Source organism: Salmo trutta, chromosome 34, assembly GCF_901001165.1.
Source record: "Salmo trutta chromosome 34, fSalTru1.1, whole genome shotgun sequence".
Taxonomy (NCBI): domain Eukaryota; kingdom Metazoa; phylum Chordata; class Actinopteri; order Salmoniformes; family Salmonidae; genus Salmo; species Salmo trutta.
In genome coordinates, this window is record NC_042990.1 from 25521936 (window position 1) to 25538950 (window position 17015).

The window sequence follows — 17015 nt, forward strand, 5'->3', positions numbered from 1 at the left end:
AGGGGGTAAGAGAAAAGGAGAGGGGGTAAGAGAAAGGAGAGGGGGTAAGAGAAAAGGAGAGGGGTTAAGAGAAAGGAGAGGGGGTAAGAGAAAAGGAGAGGGGGTAAGAGAAAGGAGAGGGGGTAAGAGAAAAGGAGAGGGGTTAAGAGAAAAGGAGAGGGGTTAAGAGAAAAGGAGAAGGGGTAAGAGAAAAGGAGAGGGGGTAAGAGAAAAGGAGAGGGGTTAAGAGAAAAGGAGAGGGGTTAAGAGAAAAGGAGAAGGGGTAAGAGAAAGGAGAGGGGGTAAGAGAAAAGGAGAGGGGTAAGAGAAAAGGAGAGGGGTTAAGAGAAAGGAGAAGGGGTAAGAGAAAAGGAGAGGGGTTAAGAGAAAGGAGAGGGGGTAAGAGAAAGGAGAGGGGGTAAGAGAAAAGAGAGGGGGTAAGAGAAAGGAGAGGGGGTAAGAGAAAAGGAGAGGGGGTAAGAGAAAGGCGAGGGGGTAAGAGAAAAGAGAGGGGGTAAGAGAAAAGGAGAGGGGGTAAGAGAAAAGGAGAGGGGGTAAGAGAAAGGAGAGGGGGTAAGAGAAAGGAGAGGGGTTAAGAGAAAAGGAGAGGGGGTAAGAGAAAGGAGAGGGGGTAAGAGAAAAGGAGAAGGGGTAAGAGAAAAGGAGAGGAGGTAAGAGAAAGGAGAGGGGGTAAGAGAAAGGAGAGGGGGTAAGAGAAAGGAGAGGGGGTAAGAGAAAAGAGAGGGGGTAAGAGAAAAGGAGAGGGGGTAAGAGAAAGGAGAGGGGTTAAGAGAAAAGGAGGGGGTAAGAGAAAGGAGAGGGGGTAAGAGAAAGGAGAGGGGGTAAGAGAAAGGAGAGGGGGTAAGAGAAAGGAGAGGGGTTAAGAGAAAAGGAGAGGGGTTAAGAGAAAAGAGAGGGGTAAGAGAAAAGGAGAGGGGGTAAGAGAAAGGAGAAGGGGTAAGAGAAAAGAGAGGGGGTAAGAGAAAGGAGAGGGGGTAAGAGAAAGGAGAGGGGGTAAGAGAAAGGAGAGGGGGTAAGAGAAAAGGAGAGGGGGTACGAGAAAGGAGAAGGGGTAAGAGAAAGGAGAGGGGGTAAGAGAAAGGAGAGGAGGTAAGAGAAAGGAGAGGGGGTAAGAGAAAGGAGAGGGGTTAAGAGAAAAGGAGAGGGGTAAGAGAAAGGAGAGGGGGTAAGAGAAAGGAGAGGGGGTAAGAGAAAGGAGAGGGGGTAAGAGAAAGGAGAGGGGTTAAGAGAAAAGGAGAGGGGTAAGAGAAAAGGAGAGGGGGTACGAGAAAGGAGAAGGGGTAAGAGAAAAGGAGAGGGGGTAAGAGAAAGGAGAGGAGGTAAGAGAAAGGAGAGGGGGTAAGAGAAAGGAGAGGGGTTAAGAGAAAAGGAGAGGGGTAAGAGAAAGGAGAGGGGGTAAGAGAAAAGGAGAGGGGGTAAGAGAAGGAGAGGGGGTAAGAGAAAGGAGAGGGGGTAAGAGAAAAGGAGAGGGGGTAAGAGAAAGGAGAGGGGGTAAGAGAAAGGAGAGGGGGTAAGAGAAAAGGAGAGGGGGTACGAGAAAAGGAGAGGGGGTACGAGAAAGGAGAGGGGGTAAGAGAAAAGAAGGAGGGACAGGCTCAGCAGGGATCAGATTTCAGTGAGTCAGCAGCAGTCAGAGAACTGAGTGGAGAGACGGCAAGAGGGAGGGAGGGAGGGAGGGAGGGAGTTGACTCGCGAGGGATGGGGAAAAATAGACACAGTGTACATTTTCACACCTCTGTGGGAGGAGCCTGACCTCGGGTTAGTACACCGGCCACACACACACACACACACACACACACACACACACACACAGCTGCTCGCCAGGGCAACACGGCTCGCTTCAGAAACTCATCATAACCACACACACATACTGACACAACACCCCCTGACCTGGCTTACTGTACAACATCAACGGCTTATAGTCTCTACTGGAACTTCTGGCACAGAACTCCAGGGTTGTAAACACTGTGGAAACTAAGATTGCATCCCAAATAGCACCTTAGTCCCTACGTAGTGCACTACTTTTGACCTGGGCCCATAGGAATTTGGTCAAAAGTAGTGCACTATATAGGGAATAGGGTGCCATTTGGGGCATCCCCTAAACTATGAACTTCTGTTTACAACACAATTCTACCTTAGTGCTTATGTATGTGGTCTGTGCATGGGCTATGTTTCATTCTAGAACATTCTTCCTTGTTCCCGCCCCTGAACCCTTGTCCTCTCCTGATTGGACTAGATAGCTCTGGACAGTCAGCTCTGCCCTCTGACTGGATAACCCTGACGAGTTCAGGAAACTGACAACATGGTAGCTCAGTATCACTTCTGCCCCACCAGAACCAGAAAGAAGTATGGGTTGGTAAGGCTATGCATTTTGAGTACAAAATACAACCTTCCCTTTCTCTTCCTATATACACATTGATTAGATGAAACTACTAGAAAAGAGGACACAGCTCTGTCTATACAAGCACATAGAGTAGCAGCTTGGACCAAAAACATGCTCATATAGGAGGCTGAGACTACGAGAATACTAATACAACAGAGTCAGTCAGTCTTACCTAAGTGTAGGAGGCGGTTGGGCCTGGTTCTGGTCCAGTGGTCCGGGTGGGAGGAACCAGGAAGCGGTTCAGTTGAAGACAGGGGACCAGTCAGTACTGTGGTTCAGTTGAAGACAGGGGACCAGTCAGTACTGTGGTTCAGTTGAAGACAGGGGACCAGTCAGTACTGTGGTTCAGTTGAAGACAGGGGACCAGTCAGTACTGTGGTTCAGTTGAAGACAGGGGACCAGTCAGTACTGCAGTAACTGCTGCTGTGTCTGTTTCTCTCGGTCACTAGTCTGAGGGGAGCCTGCTCCCAGATCCCCTCTCTGTCTGTCCGTGTCTGTCTCGCTCCAGGTGCTTTCACCATTCCCTACAGAGAGGAGAGAAATGAGAGAGGAGTCCATGTTACTTGGGAATTAGGAAGGGAAAGTGTGTGTTGAGGGTGAGGTTAGAGTTTGGAGACCCGGCCAGCAGCACAATACTTACTGTATATTGGGAATTCATTTCTTTAAGTGATCAAATTACTTAGTTTTCATGTAAACAGTTTTTTTTATAACGGCAACCTTTGCAATAGTGTTGACAATTCCTGTCTACTGAGGTCACAGTTCAAATCATAAACACAACATTCAGTCACTTACGTTACGTATATTTTCCACAGACAGCCAGACAACACTTTCAGCAGGTCAAAAAGAGAAGGCTTATTTTGTATAAATCCTATCTGTCTTATAGTACTTCTATCTGTCTTGTAGTACTCCTATCTGTCTTGTAGTACTCCTATCTGTCTTGTAGTACTCCTATCTGTCATGTAGTACTCGTATCTGTCTTGTAGTACTCGTATCTGTCATGTAGTACTCCTATCTGTCTTGTAGTACTCTTATCTGTCTTGTAGTAGTCCTATCTGTCTTGTAGTACTCCTATCTGTCTTGTAGTACTCCTATCTGTCATGTAGTACTCGTATCTGTCTTGTAGTACTCCTATCTGTCTTGTAGTACTCCTATCTGTCATGTAGTACTCTTATCTGTCTTGTAGTAGTCCTATCTGTCTTGTAGTACTCCTATCTGTCATGTAGTACTCGTATCTGTCATGTAGTACTCGTATATGTCTTGTAGTACTCGTATATGTCTTGTAGTACTCTTATCTGTCTTGTAGTACTCCTATCTGTCTTGTAGTACTCCTATCTGTCTTGTAGTACTCCTATCTGTCATGTAGTACTCTTATCTGTCTTGTAGTAGTCCTATCTGTCTTGTAGTACTCCTATCTGTCATGTAGTACTCGTATCTGTCATGTAGTACTCGTATATGTCTTGTAGTACTCCTATCTGTCATGTAGTACTCTTATCTGTCTTGTAGTAGTCCTATCTGTCATGTAGAACTCTTATCTGTCTTGTAGTACTCCTATCTGTCATGTAGTACTCGTATCTGTCATGTAGTACTCCTATCTGTCTTGTAGTACTCCTATCTGTCATGTAGTACTCCTATCTGTCTTGTAGTACTCCTATCTGTCATATTGTAATCCTAGCTGTCATGTAGTACTCCTATCCAAACAAAACATGCTAAGTACTGTATGTACAGTGTCTACTGTACACTTATAGAACAGTAACGTTGTCTGTATTATTTAGGGAGTTTCCCAGACAGCATGGCCTGCGTGATGACCCCTGACCTCCCTGGGGGTCGAGTGGGAGGGACAGGGGGGTCAGTATATTAGGAATGGCCTCTGTGGTTTTCCAGCTACATTCCTCTGGTGTGGGCTGTGAGGGGAGGGATGACTGGTTGATCACTATGGTACACAGTACTGCTTGCTACTCTACTCAGCCCACAGATCCCTCTCTATCTCTCTCTCTCTCTTCAGGGATAGGCTCGTCCTGCTGGCTGGCAGGCAGGCAGGCAGGCTGCATCAACTAAACAAACACTGGCCATGCTATTTATACACCCATGGCTTGTCGGCATGGCAACCACGCATTGTTTACCTGCATCACAAACTATTTCAGCTTTTGTATTTAAGTGTGTTTTTCTTCTAGGAAATGTTTTATATTCTTAGCTTGTTTTCAATGATGGGTCATCTCACAGCCTCAAGGCAGACATGAGATGTTTAATGTGATTTTCCTGTTTCTTTCTTTGGCTTCTTAGTCGTATGACTTTATTTGTTGATTTCAGGATACAACAATGTTTAGCGTTGAGCTGTCTGTCTGTCTGACTTTCTCTCTGTGTCTCTCTGTTTTGGTTTGTGTTGTTTACTTGTTTGTATTTTTATGTTTACTATAGTTGTTTGTGAGGCTTGTGTGTCCCTCTCCTTCTTCAGTTCACGACGAGGGCAGCCTGGAGGCCAGCCATCTCCCGTGGCAACGAGGACGGGCCTGGACGTCAGGAGGTGGACCCAGGAACCAGGTCACCTGATCCAGAGTCAGTTCAGTTTCCCTCGGGACCTGAAAGCTACACTATCAACTACACTACGTGTGTTCAAACCGTGACTTGTTCACAACACTAACAATAACTGCAATCCTAGAAATCAGCATTTGAGAGACAACTGAGACAGTGATTGTCAGATATAGAGCATTTCACAGGGATATGATGTCATTATTTGGACATATACACTGAACAAAAATATAAACGCAACATGTAAATATTGGTCCCATGTTTCATGAGCTGAAATAAAAGATCCCAGACATTTTCCATATGCGCAAAAAGCTTATTTCTCTAAAATGTTGGGCATGAGCGGTTTGCTGATGTCAACATTGTGAAAAGAGTGCCCCATGTTGGCAGTGGGGTTATGGTACGGTCAGGCATAAGCCACGGACAACGAACACGATTGCATTTTATTTTGCAACTTGAATACACAGAGATACCGTGAGGCACTGTAACGATCCTCGTATGAAATGGACCAAGGCACAGCGGGTTGAGTGCTAATTTTTACTTTTTAATTAGAACACTGAAAACACAAAACGCACAGTAATGCAGGCTACACACAGCAATGCAAAAACAACTTCCCACAAACCATAGGTGAAAACAGGGCTACCTAAGTATGACTCCCAATCTGAAACAACGATGTACAGTTGTTCCTGATTGAGAGCCATACCAGGCCAACAAAGAAATGCACAACATAGAAACCATAGAAATACAAAACAAGAACATTACCCAAAAACCCCGGAACACATGAATCAAATACCCCTCTTAAATAAATACATATCCCATTAAACCCCGAACCACATAAAACAAATACCCCCTGCCACGTCCTGACTAAACTACAATAACCAATAACCCCTTATACTGGTCAGGACGTGACAGGCACATTGTCGTGACATTCATCCACCGCCATGACCTCATGTTTCAGCATGATAATGCACGGCCCCATGTCGCAAGGATCTGTAAACAATTCCTGGAAGCTGAAAATGTCCCAGTTCTTCCATGGCCCGCATACTCACCAGACATGTCACCTATTGAGCATGTTTGGGATGCTCTAGATCGACGTGTACGACAGCGTGTTCCAGTTCCCACCAATATCCAGCAACTTCACACAGCCACTGAAGAGGAGTGGGACAACATTCCACAGGCCACAACCTGATCAACTCTATCTGAAGGAGATGTGTCGCGCTGCATGAGGCAAATGGTGGCCACACCAGATACTGACTGGTTTTCTGATCAACAGATGCATATCTGTAGTTCCAGTCGTGAAAATCATAGATTAGGGCCTAATTAATTTATTTCAATTGACCGATTTCCTTATATGAACTGTAACTCGGTAAAATCATTGAAATTGTTGCATGTTGCGTTTATATTTTTGTTCAGAATAACAAGTGAAAGAATGCAAATTGTCAACGCATATCCATATTCAGCATACTATCTCCTTTCCATGTGTAGCCACCTGTGGCTGTCATATAATTCCATTTCTATGCTACCTGTTCTGCTTTCTGCTCACATTATGAGCTACTGTACCCCGCGGTGATTGTGAAGTGGATAAATGGGTGAGATCACCTTAGCTGCTAATCTCTATATTAATCATTCACAGAGCAACCTAACTTGCATAATTCTTCCGAGTAATAAACTGGTACCGTGGAGTCAGGACTGATAGAAAGGTGAGATACTGCAGATAAGGGCTTCTTCTGCCTTTCAGCAAACATGCAGACGCGTGCTCGTATGCACACACACACACACACACACACACACACACACTCACACACACACACTACTCACGCCTGCATCTTTTTCCCCTGACTCAGCAGCAGAGGGCACAGGTTTCAGTTCCCTGTCTCAGTCACACAGGAAACTCACTACCACAGGGTGTGTGTGTCTACTGCTTCCTGTTTACAAACAAAAGCTCAAACACAAAGTACCAGTGACTAAGCAGACCAGTTGGCAAGTGTAATCCCAACATGTTTCCAGCTGACCACCATCGTACCTGTTCCCAAGAACTCCAAAATAACCTGCCTGAATGACTATCGCCCTGTAGCACTCACAACTGTAATTATGAAGCACTTTGAAAGGTTGGTCTATGCACAACTCCAACACCATCATCAAGTTTAGGCCTGATCACCGACGGCGATGACAGGGGGAGGTCAGAGACTTAGCAGTGTGGTGCCAGGACAACAACCTCTGCCTTAATGCCAGTAAGACCAAGGAGCTGATCGTGGACTACAGGAGAAAGAGAGGAGAGCACGTCCCCATCCACATCAACGGGTTGGTAGTAGAGCGGTTCGAGAGCTCCTCGGTGTCCACATTACTAAGGACTTAAAATGGTCCACACACACCCGCACAGTTTTGGAGAGGGCACGACAGAGCCTCTTCCACCTCAGGATGCTGAAAATATTTGGCACGGGCCCTTCGGATCCTAAAATGTTTTGATCTCTGCAGTACCATACGTAGGGTGAACGGTGCCCAAACGAGACAACTGTTTCTGAGCTTGCCGAAATCACACATCACCGTCATTACCACGGGCATATCCAAGTAAATGCCAATAGAAAAAACTAAATCAAAATGAAATTAAAATGTGTAATTCATAGTTATTTGAATATGTTGGTACCAGTTTTCTAAAAGCAATAAGGCACCCGAGGCAGTGCTGTATGATGAATACAGCCACAGTTAAATGGGTTGATTAGCCCTCCACCAAACAACGGCATCTACCTGGGACTCTATTTATGATACAGCACTGCCCCCCTGTTTTATTGATTCATGATTACATCCCCCTCCCTCCGCCTCCTCAGATAATGAGCTCACACCCGGCATATAGCCTCTGTCCTGGTCTGCTCTACTCTCAGGCAACGCTACATTGTCAAAACTGGCCATTGTAATTCATATACCATTTGTTATGTTTATGGGGAAACAATACTGGGGGGAGCACAAATTCTATCTGGGGGGTCCATGCCCGGGTTTGCCATCCTGTAAAGCCGGCCCTGGCTTGGTATGGCAAATGCCCCGCCCTCGACCGCAAAGTGCTACAGAGGCTGGTGCGGACAGCCCAGTACATCACTGGGGCCGAGCTCCCTGCCATCCAGGACCTCTGTATCAGGCGGTATCAGAGGAAGGTTTGAGACAGCTTCTACCCCCAAGACATAAGACTGCTAAATAGCCATAAGACTGCAAAATAGCCATAAGACTGCAAAATAGCTAATTAATGGTTAACCCAGACTATCTTGCACTGACTCTGTGCACACTCACAAGACTATACAGTATATACACACTATATACACACACACACTCACACACACTACACTGACACTCTCACACAAAACCCACACACATTCACCACATACGCGCACACACTAGCGATGGAGGAAAACATTCACACAGTTACATATTTGGATATCATTTTTTATAATATATTGTATCGTATCGTTTTGACAAAATATACATATAATATGATGCACCAAAACTTCAGTATTTTCCTTCATAGCTTGTCCTCCATCTTCTTTTTAAATAGGGAGCCAATTTGTTTTCAGCACTTTGACTGATGAAATCTCATTTTGTCATCATCTCTCTCTCGTCACTCTGCAGCAAACATATGGTAAGAAATATGTAGGGAACATCGAATCACAATAAAATCACAGTATCGAATCGCAATACATACACAGTGAGTGTACAAAACATTAAGAACAAGCTCTTTCCATGACAGACTGACCAGGTGAATCCAGGTGAAACCTATGATCCCTTATTGTTGTCACTTGTTAGTTCCACTTCAACCAGTGTAGATGAAGGAGAGGAAACATGTTAAAGAAGGATTTTAAAGCCTTGAGATAATTGAGACATGGATTGTGTATGTGTACCATTCAGAGGGTGAATGGGCAAGACAAAATATGAAGTGTATGGGGTATGGTAGTAGGTGCCAGAAGCACCGGTTTGTGTCAAAAACTGTAACGCTGTTGGGTTTTTCACACTCAGCAGTTTCCCATGTGTATCAAGAATTGTTCACCACCCAAAAGACTTGACACAACTGTGGGAAGCATTGGAGTCAACATGGGCCAGCATCCCTGTGGAACTCTTTCGACACCTTGTAGAATCCATTCCCCGACGAATTGAGGCTGTTCTGAGGGAGGGTGAGCAACTCAATATTAGGAAGGTGTTCCCGGCCCTATCACACATAACACTCACCTGCATAATGACACAAACACATATACACATACTGGTACTCCCTGTATATAGCTCCACATTGATCTGGTACTCCCTGTATATAGCTCCACATTGATCTGGTACTCCCTGTATATAACTCCACATTGATCTAGTACTCCCTGTATATAACTCCACATTGATCTGGTACTCCCTGTATATAACTCCACATTGATCTGGTACTCCCTGTATATAACTCCACATTGATCTGGTACTCCCTGTATATAACTCCACATTGATCTGGTACTCCCTGTATATAACTCCACATTGATCTGGTACTCCCTGTATATAACTCCACATTGATCTGGTACTCCCTGTATATAACTCCACATTGATCTGGTACTCCCTGTATATAACTCCACATTGATCTGGTACTCCCTGTATATAACTCCACATTGATCTGGTACTCCCTGTATATAACTCCACATTGATCTAGTACTCCCTGTATATAACTCCACATTGATCTGGTACTCCCTGTATATAACTCCACATTGATCTGGTACTCCCTGTATATAACTCCACATTGATCTGGTACTCCCTGTATATAGCTCCACATTGATCTGGTACTCCCTGTATATAACTCCACATTGATCTGGTACTCCCTGTATATAACTCCACATTGATCTGGTACTCCCTGTATATAGCTCCACATTGATCTGGTACTCCCTGTATATACAGTGGGGGAAAAAGTATTTGATCCCCTGCTGATTTTGTATGTTTGCCCACTGAGAAAGAAAGGATCAGTCTATAATTTTAATGGTAGGTTTATTTGAACAGTGAGAGACAGAATAACAACAAAACTATCCAGAAAAACGCATGTCAAACATTTAATAAAATGATTTGCATTTTAATGACGGAAATAAGTATTTGACCCCCTCTCAATCAGAAAGATTTCTGGCTCCCAGGTGTCTTTTATACAGGTAACGAGCTGAGATTAGGAGCACACTCTTAAAGGGAGTGCTCCTAACCGCAGCTTGTTACCTGTAAAAAAGACACCTGTCCACAGAAGCAATCAATCAACAAGATTCCAAACTCTCCACCATGGCCAAGACCAAAGAGCTCTCCAAGGATGTCAGGGACAAGATTGTAGACCCACACAAGGCTGGAATGGGCTACAAGACTATCGCCAAGCAGCTTGGTGAGAAGGTGACAACATTTGGTGACAACATTATTCGCAAATGGAAGAAACACAAAATAACTGTCAATATCCCTCAGCCTGGGGCTCCATGCAAAATTTCACCTCGTGGGGTTGCAATGATCATGAGAACAGTGAGGAATCAGCCCAGAACTACACGGGAGGATCTTGTCAATGATCTCAAGGCAGCTGGGACCATAGTCACCAAGAAAACAATTGGTAACACACTACGCCGTGAAGGACTGAAATCCTGCAGCGCCCGCAAGGTCCCCCTGCTCAAGAATACATATACATGCCCGTCTGAAGTTTGCCAATAAACATCTGAATGATTCAGAGGACAACTGTTGAAAGTGTTGTGGTCAGATGAGACCAAAATGGAGCTCTTTGGCATCAACTCAACTCGCCGTGTTTGGAGGAGGAGGAATGCTGCCTATGACCCCAAGAACACCATCTCCACCGTCAAACATGGAGGTGTAAACATTATGCTTTGGGGGTGTTTTTCTGCTAAGGGGACAGGACAACTTCACCGCATCAAAGGGACGATGGACGGGGCCATGTACCGTCAAATCTTGGGTGAGAACATCCTTCCCTCAGCCAGGGCATTGAAAATGGGTCGTGGATGGGTATTCCAGCATGACAATGACCCAAAACACACGGCCAAGGCAACAAAGGAGTGGCCCAAGAAGAAGCACATTAAGGTCCTGGAGTGGCCTAGCCAGTCTCCAGACCTTAATCCCATAGAAAATCTGTGGAGGGAGCTGAAGGTTCGAGTTGCCAAACGTCAGCCTCGAAACGTTAATGACTTGGAGAAGATCTGCAAAGAGGAGTGGGACAAAATCCCTCCTGAGATGTGTGCAAACCTGGTGGCCAACTACAAGAAACGTCTGACCTCTGTGATTGCCAACAAGGGTTTTGCCACCAAGTACTAAGTCATGTTTTGCAGAGGGGTCAAATACTTATTTCCATCATTAAAATGCAAATCATTTTATTAAATGTTTGACATGCGTTTTTCTGGATTGTTTTGTTGTTATTCTGTCTCTCACTGTTCAAATAAACCTACCATTAAAATTATAGACTGATCCTTTCTTTCTCAGTGGGCAAACGTCCAAAATCAGCAGGGGATCAAATACTTTTTTCCCTCACTGTAGCTCCACAGTATATAGCTCCATATTGATCTGTTACTGGTACTCCCTGTATATAGCTCCATATTGATCTGTTACTGGTACTCCCTGTATATAGTTCCACATTGATCTGGTACTGGTACTCTCTGTATATAGCTCCACATTGATCTGGTACTGGTACTCTCTGTATATAGCTCCACATTGATCTGGTACTCCCTGTATATAGCTCCACATTGATCTGGTGCTGGTACTCCCTGTATATAGCTCCACATTGATCTGGTACTGGTACTCTCTGTATATAGCTCCACATTGATCTGGTACTCCCTGTATATAGCTCCATATTGATCTGGCACTGGTACTCCCTGTATATAGCTCCACATTGATCTGGTACTGGTACTCCCTGTATATAGCTCCACATTGATCTGGTACTGGTACTCCCTGTATATAGCTCCACATTGATCTGGTACTGGTACTCCCTGTATATAGCTCCATATTGATCTGTTACTGGTACTCCCTGTATATAGCTCCACATTGATCTGGTACTGGTACTCTCTGTATATAGCTCCACATTGATCTGGTACTGGTACTCCCTGTATATAGCTCCATATTGATCTGGTACTGGTACTCTCTGTATATAGCTCCACATTGATCTGGTACTCCCTGTATATAGCTCCACATTGATCTGGTACTGGTACTCCCTGTATATAGCTCCACACTGATCTGGTACTGGTACTCCCTGTATATAGCTCCACATTGATCTGGTACTCCCTGTATATAGCTCCACATTGATCTGGTACTCCCTGTATATAGCTCCACATTGATTTGGTACTGATACTCTCTGTATATAGCTCCACATTGATCTGGTACTGGTACTCCCTGTATATAGCTCCACATTGATCTGGTACTCCCTGTATATAGCTCCACATTGATCTGGTACTCCCTGTATATAGCTCCACATTGATCTGGTACTGGTACTCCCTGTATATAGCTCCACATTGATCTGGTACTGGTATTTACATTTACGTTTACATTTACATTTACGTCATTTAGCAGACGCTCTTATCCAGAGCGACTTACAGTAGTGAATGCATACATTTCATACAATTTCATACATATCATACATTTTTTTTCTGTGCTGGCCCCCCGTGGGAATCGAACCCACAACCCTGGTGTTGCAAACACCATGCTCTACCAACTGGTACTCCCTGTATATAGCTCCACATTGATCTGGTACTGGTACTTCCTGTATATAGCTCCACATTGATCTGGTACTGGTACTCCCTGTATATGACTCCATTCTTGTGTATTTTATTTGACTATTTTTACTCTGCATCATTGGGAACGGTTCATATGCAAGCACTTCACAGCAAAGTCTACACCTGTTGTATTCGGCACGTATTTAAAATACAATTTGATTTGTGTGTGTGTGTGTGTGTGTTCTTCCTTTCTTACCTCTTTTCTTCCATGGCTAAGATAACTCATGGCTCAGATGGCTCATGACTCAGATGGTTCAAAGCTCAGTATGACTCATGGCTCAGATGGTTCAAGGCTCAGATGGTTCAAGGCTCAGATGACTCATGGCTCAGATGGTTCAAGGCTCAGATGGCTCATGGCTCAGGTGGTTCAAGGCTCAGATGACTCATGGCTCAGATGGTCCAAGGCTCATATGGCTCATGGCTCAGATGGTTCAAGGCTAAAATGGTTCAAGGTGAAGATGAGTCATGGCTCAGATTACACATGGCTCAGATGACTCAAGGCTCAGATGACTCATGGCTCCGATGGTTCAAGGCTCAGATGGCTCATGGCTCAGATGGTTCAAGGCAAATATGTCTCATGGCTCAGGTGGTTCAAGGCTCAGATGACTCATGGCTCCGATGGTTCAAGGCTCAGATGGCTCATGGCTCAGATGGCTCAAGGCTCAGATGACTCATGGCTCAGATGGTTCAAGGCTCAGATGGCTCATGGCTCAGGTGGTTCAAGGCTCAGATGACTCATGGCTCAGGTGGTTCAAGGCTCAGATGACTCATGGCTCAGATGGTCCAAGGCTCAGATGACTCATGGCTCAGATGGTCCAAGGCTCAGATGGCTCATGGCTCAGATGGTTCAAGGCTAAAATGGTTCAAGGTGAAGATGAGTCATGGCTCAGATTACACATGGCTCAGATGACTCAAGGCTCAGATGACTCATGGCTCCGATGGTTCAAGGCTCAGATGGCTCATGGCTCAGATGGTTCAAGGCAAAGATGGCTCATGGCTCAGGTGGTTCAAGGCTCAGATGACTCATGGCTCAGATGGTTCAAGGCTCAGATGGCTCATGGCTCAGATGGTCCAAGGCTCAGATGACTCATGGCTCAGGTGGTTCAAGGCTCAGATTACTCATGGCTCCGATGGTTCAAGGCGAAGATGGCTCATGGCTAAGATGGTTCAAGGCAAAGATGGCTCATGGCTCAGATGGTTCAAGGCTCAGATGACTCATGGCTCAGATGGTTCAAGGCTCAGATGGCTCATGGCTCAGATGGTCCAAGGCTCAGATGACTCATGGCTCAGATGGTTCAAGGCAAAGATGGCTCATGGCGAAGATGGTTCAAGGCGAAGATGGCTCATGGCTCAGAAGGTTCAAGGCGAAGATGGCTCATGGCTCAGATGGTTCAAGGCAAAGATGGCTCATGGCTCAGATGGTTCAAGGTAAAGATGGCTCATGGCTCAGATGGTTCAAGGTGAAGATGGCTCATGGCTCAGATGGTCCAAGGCTCAGATGGTTCAAGGCGAAGATGGCTCATGGCGAGGATGGTTCAAGGCGAAGATGGCTCATGGCTCAGAAGGTTCAAGGCTCAGATGACTCATGGCTCAGATGGTTCAAGGCTCAGATGGCTCATGGCTCAGATGGTCCAAGGCGAAGATGGCTCATGGCTCAGATGGTTCAAGGCGAAGATGGCTCATGGCTCAGATGGTTCAAGGTCAAGAATAAGATGAGACGTTTGTTCATTATGTCAAAAGTAGTGCACTATATGTAATAGGGTGTGATGATCTGACTGTGATGTCCCCTGCCCATGGATGGGTTAATCATTCACTGTCCCCCATTTCTCTTTCTCTCTCCTCTTTCTCTCTCTCTCTACCCCTCTCTTTCCCTCACTCTCTTTCTACCTCTCTCTCTACCCCTCTCTTTCCCTCACTCTCTTTCTACCTCTATTTCTCCACTCCTATCTCTCTCTCTTTCTACCCTTCCTCTCTCCCCCTCTCTCTCGCTCTCTCTTGCTCTCTCTGTCTCATTCCCTTTCTACCCCTCCTCTCTCTCTCTCTCTTTCTCTCTCTGTGTGAATTTAAGCTTCCCTTACAGAAGGCAAAGTCTTCTCCCTCTTTGAGTTCTGTCTCCCACATGCTGGGTATCAGTAGCTATCAGTTACACAACTCCCAACTAAGCCATATCTCTGTGTGTGAATGTGTGTGTGTGTGTGTGTGTGTGTGTGTGTGTGTGTGTGTGTGTGTGTGTGTGTGTGCGCGTGTGTCCTATCAGCAACCAGAGTGTCAAAGTTCACCTCAGAACCTGGACACAGCCAGGTGTCCTGACCTGTTTCCCAGTAGTCACATGACTATCATGCTGCACTCACATGCTGACACACTTTAACACACATCAACAGAACGCCAAACAGGGCCTGGCCATAAACTACGCTGTGTAATGTAGTAATAGCACAATAATAGCATACGTGTGTGTGGATGGGTGGGTGGGGGTGGGGTGTGTGTGTGTGGGGGGGGGGGGGGTTGCGTTAGGGTCAGGTGGTTTTCAATACTGTTGAAACTATCTATAACATTTTTTTTATTACATTTGAAGATTTATTTGGACTTTTAAACTAAATACCAGCAGTAAACTTGTGCACTAGGTTACGCGATAAAGCAAATTGCGTTCTTAATTTGATCTGTTACTAGGTTTGGGTGATATTACGATAGTATTGTAATATCGAAGATGATTGACAGCAATCATCATTGGGGACGACATCGTGATGGGACAGACAATTGTTTAGCCTGTTTGAACTTGACTGGCGCCGCGCAGCAAAGAATGGAGTTTCGCAGAACACAGCAGGACAACACACATCAGGACAGTACACAGCAGGACAGTACACAGCAGGACAGTACACAGCAGGGCAGTACACAGCAGGAAAGTACACAGCAGGGCAGTACACAGCAGGACAGCACACAGCAGGACAGTACACAGCAAAACAGCACACAGCAAGACAGCCCACAGCAGGACAACACACAGCAAGACAGCACACAGCAAGACAGCCCACAGCAGGGCAGTACACAGCAGGACAGCCCACAGCAGGACAGTACACAGCAGGACAGCACACAGCCGGGCAGTACACATCAGGACAGTACACAGCAGGACAGTACACAGCAGGACAGTACACAGCAGGCCAGTACACAGCAGGACAGCACACAGCAGGGCAGTACACAGCAGGACAGCACACAGCAGGGCAGTACACAGCAAGACAGCACACAGCAGGGCAGTACACAGCAGGACAGCACACAGCAGGACAGCACACAAGAGAGACATCAGGGTCTGTAACATGCCCTGTTTCACGGAATCATGGCTCTCTCCGGATATACTGTCCCCGTCCATACAGCCAGCTGGGTTCTCAGTACATTGCGCAAACAGGAATAAAGAACTCTCCAGGAAGAAGAAAGGCGGTGGTGTATGTTTCATGATTAACTACTCATGGTGTGATTGTCATAACGTACAGAAACTCGAGTCCTTTTGTTCCCCCGACCTAGAATACCTCACAATCAAATGCAGACCGTAATACCTCCCAAGAGAATTCTCTTCGGTTATAGTCACAGCCATGTACAGTTGAAGTCAGAAGTTTACATACACCTTACCCAAATACATTTAAACTCAGTTTTTCACAATTCCTAACATTTAATCCTAGTAAAAATTCCCTGTCTTAGGTCAGTTAGGATCACCACTTTATTTTAAGAATGTGAAATGTCAGAATAATAGTAGAGAGAATGATTTATTTCAGCTTTTACTTCTTTCATCACATTCCAAGTGGGTCAGAAGTTTACATACACTCAATTAGTATTTGGTAGCATTGCCTTTAAATTGTTTAGCTTGGGTCAAACATTTCAGGTAGCCTTCCACAAGCTTCCCACAATAAGTTGGGTGAATTTTGGCCCATTCCTCCTGACAGAGCTGGTGTAACTGAGTCAGGTTTGTAGGCCTCCTTGCTCGCACACGCTTTTTCAGTTCTGCCCACAAATGTTCTATGGGATTGAGGTCAGGGCTTTGTGATGGCCACTCCAATACCTTGACTTTGTTGTCCTTAAGCCATTTTGCCACAACTTTGGAAGTATGTTTGGGGTCATTGTCCATTTGGAAGATCCATTTGCGACCAAGCTTTAACTTCCTGACTGATGTCTTGAGATGTTGCTTCAATATATCCACATCATTTTCCTACCTCATGATGTCATCTATTTTGTGAAGTACACCAGTCCCTCCTACAGCAAAGCACCCCCACAACATGACGCTGCCACCCCCGTGCTTTACGGTTGGGATGGTGTTCATCGGCTTGCAAGCCTCCCCCTTTTTCCTCCAAACATAACTATGGGCATTATGGCCAAACATTTTTGTTTCATCA

At 45.4% G+C, this 17015-nt stretch overlaps 1 protein-coding gene across 1 annotated transcript in view; it reads right to left on the reverse strand.

The window, feature by feature from the left end:
- The window catches only part of atxn1a (ataxin 1a), a 184618-nt gene that overhangs the window by 136911 nt on the left and 30692 nt on the right, over nucleotides 1–17015 (reverse strand). The window contains exon 2 of the mRNA XM_029732409.1: nucleotides 2556–2907. The gene's annotated coding sequence lies outside the window, so the exon portion shown is untranslated. The remainder of the gene's footprint in view (nucleotides 1–2555; nucleotides 2908–17015) is intronic.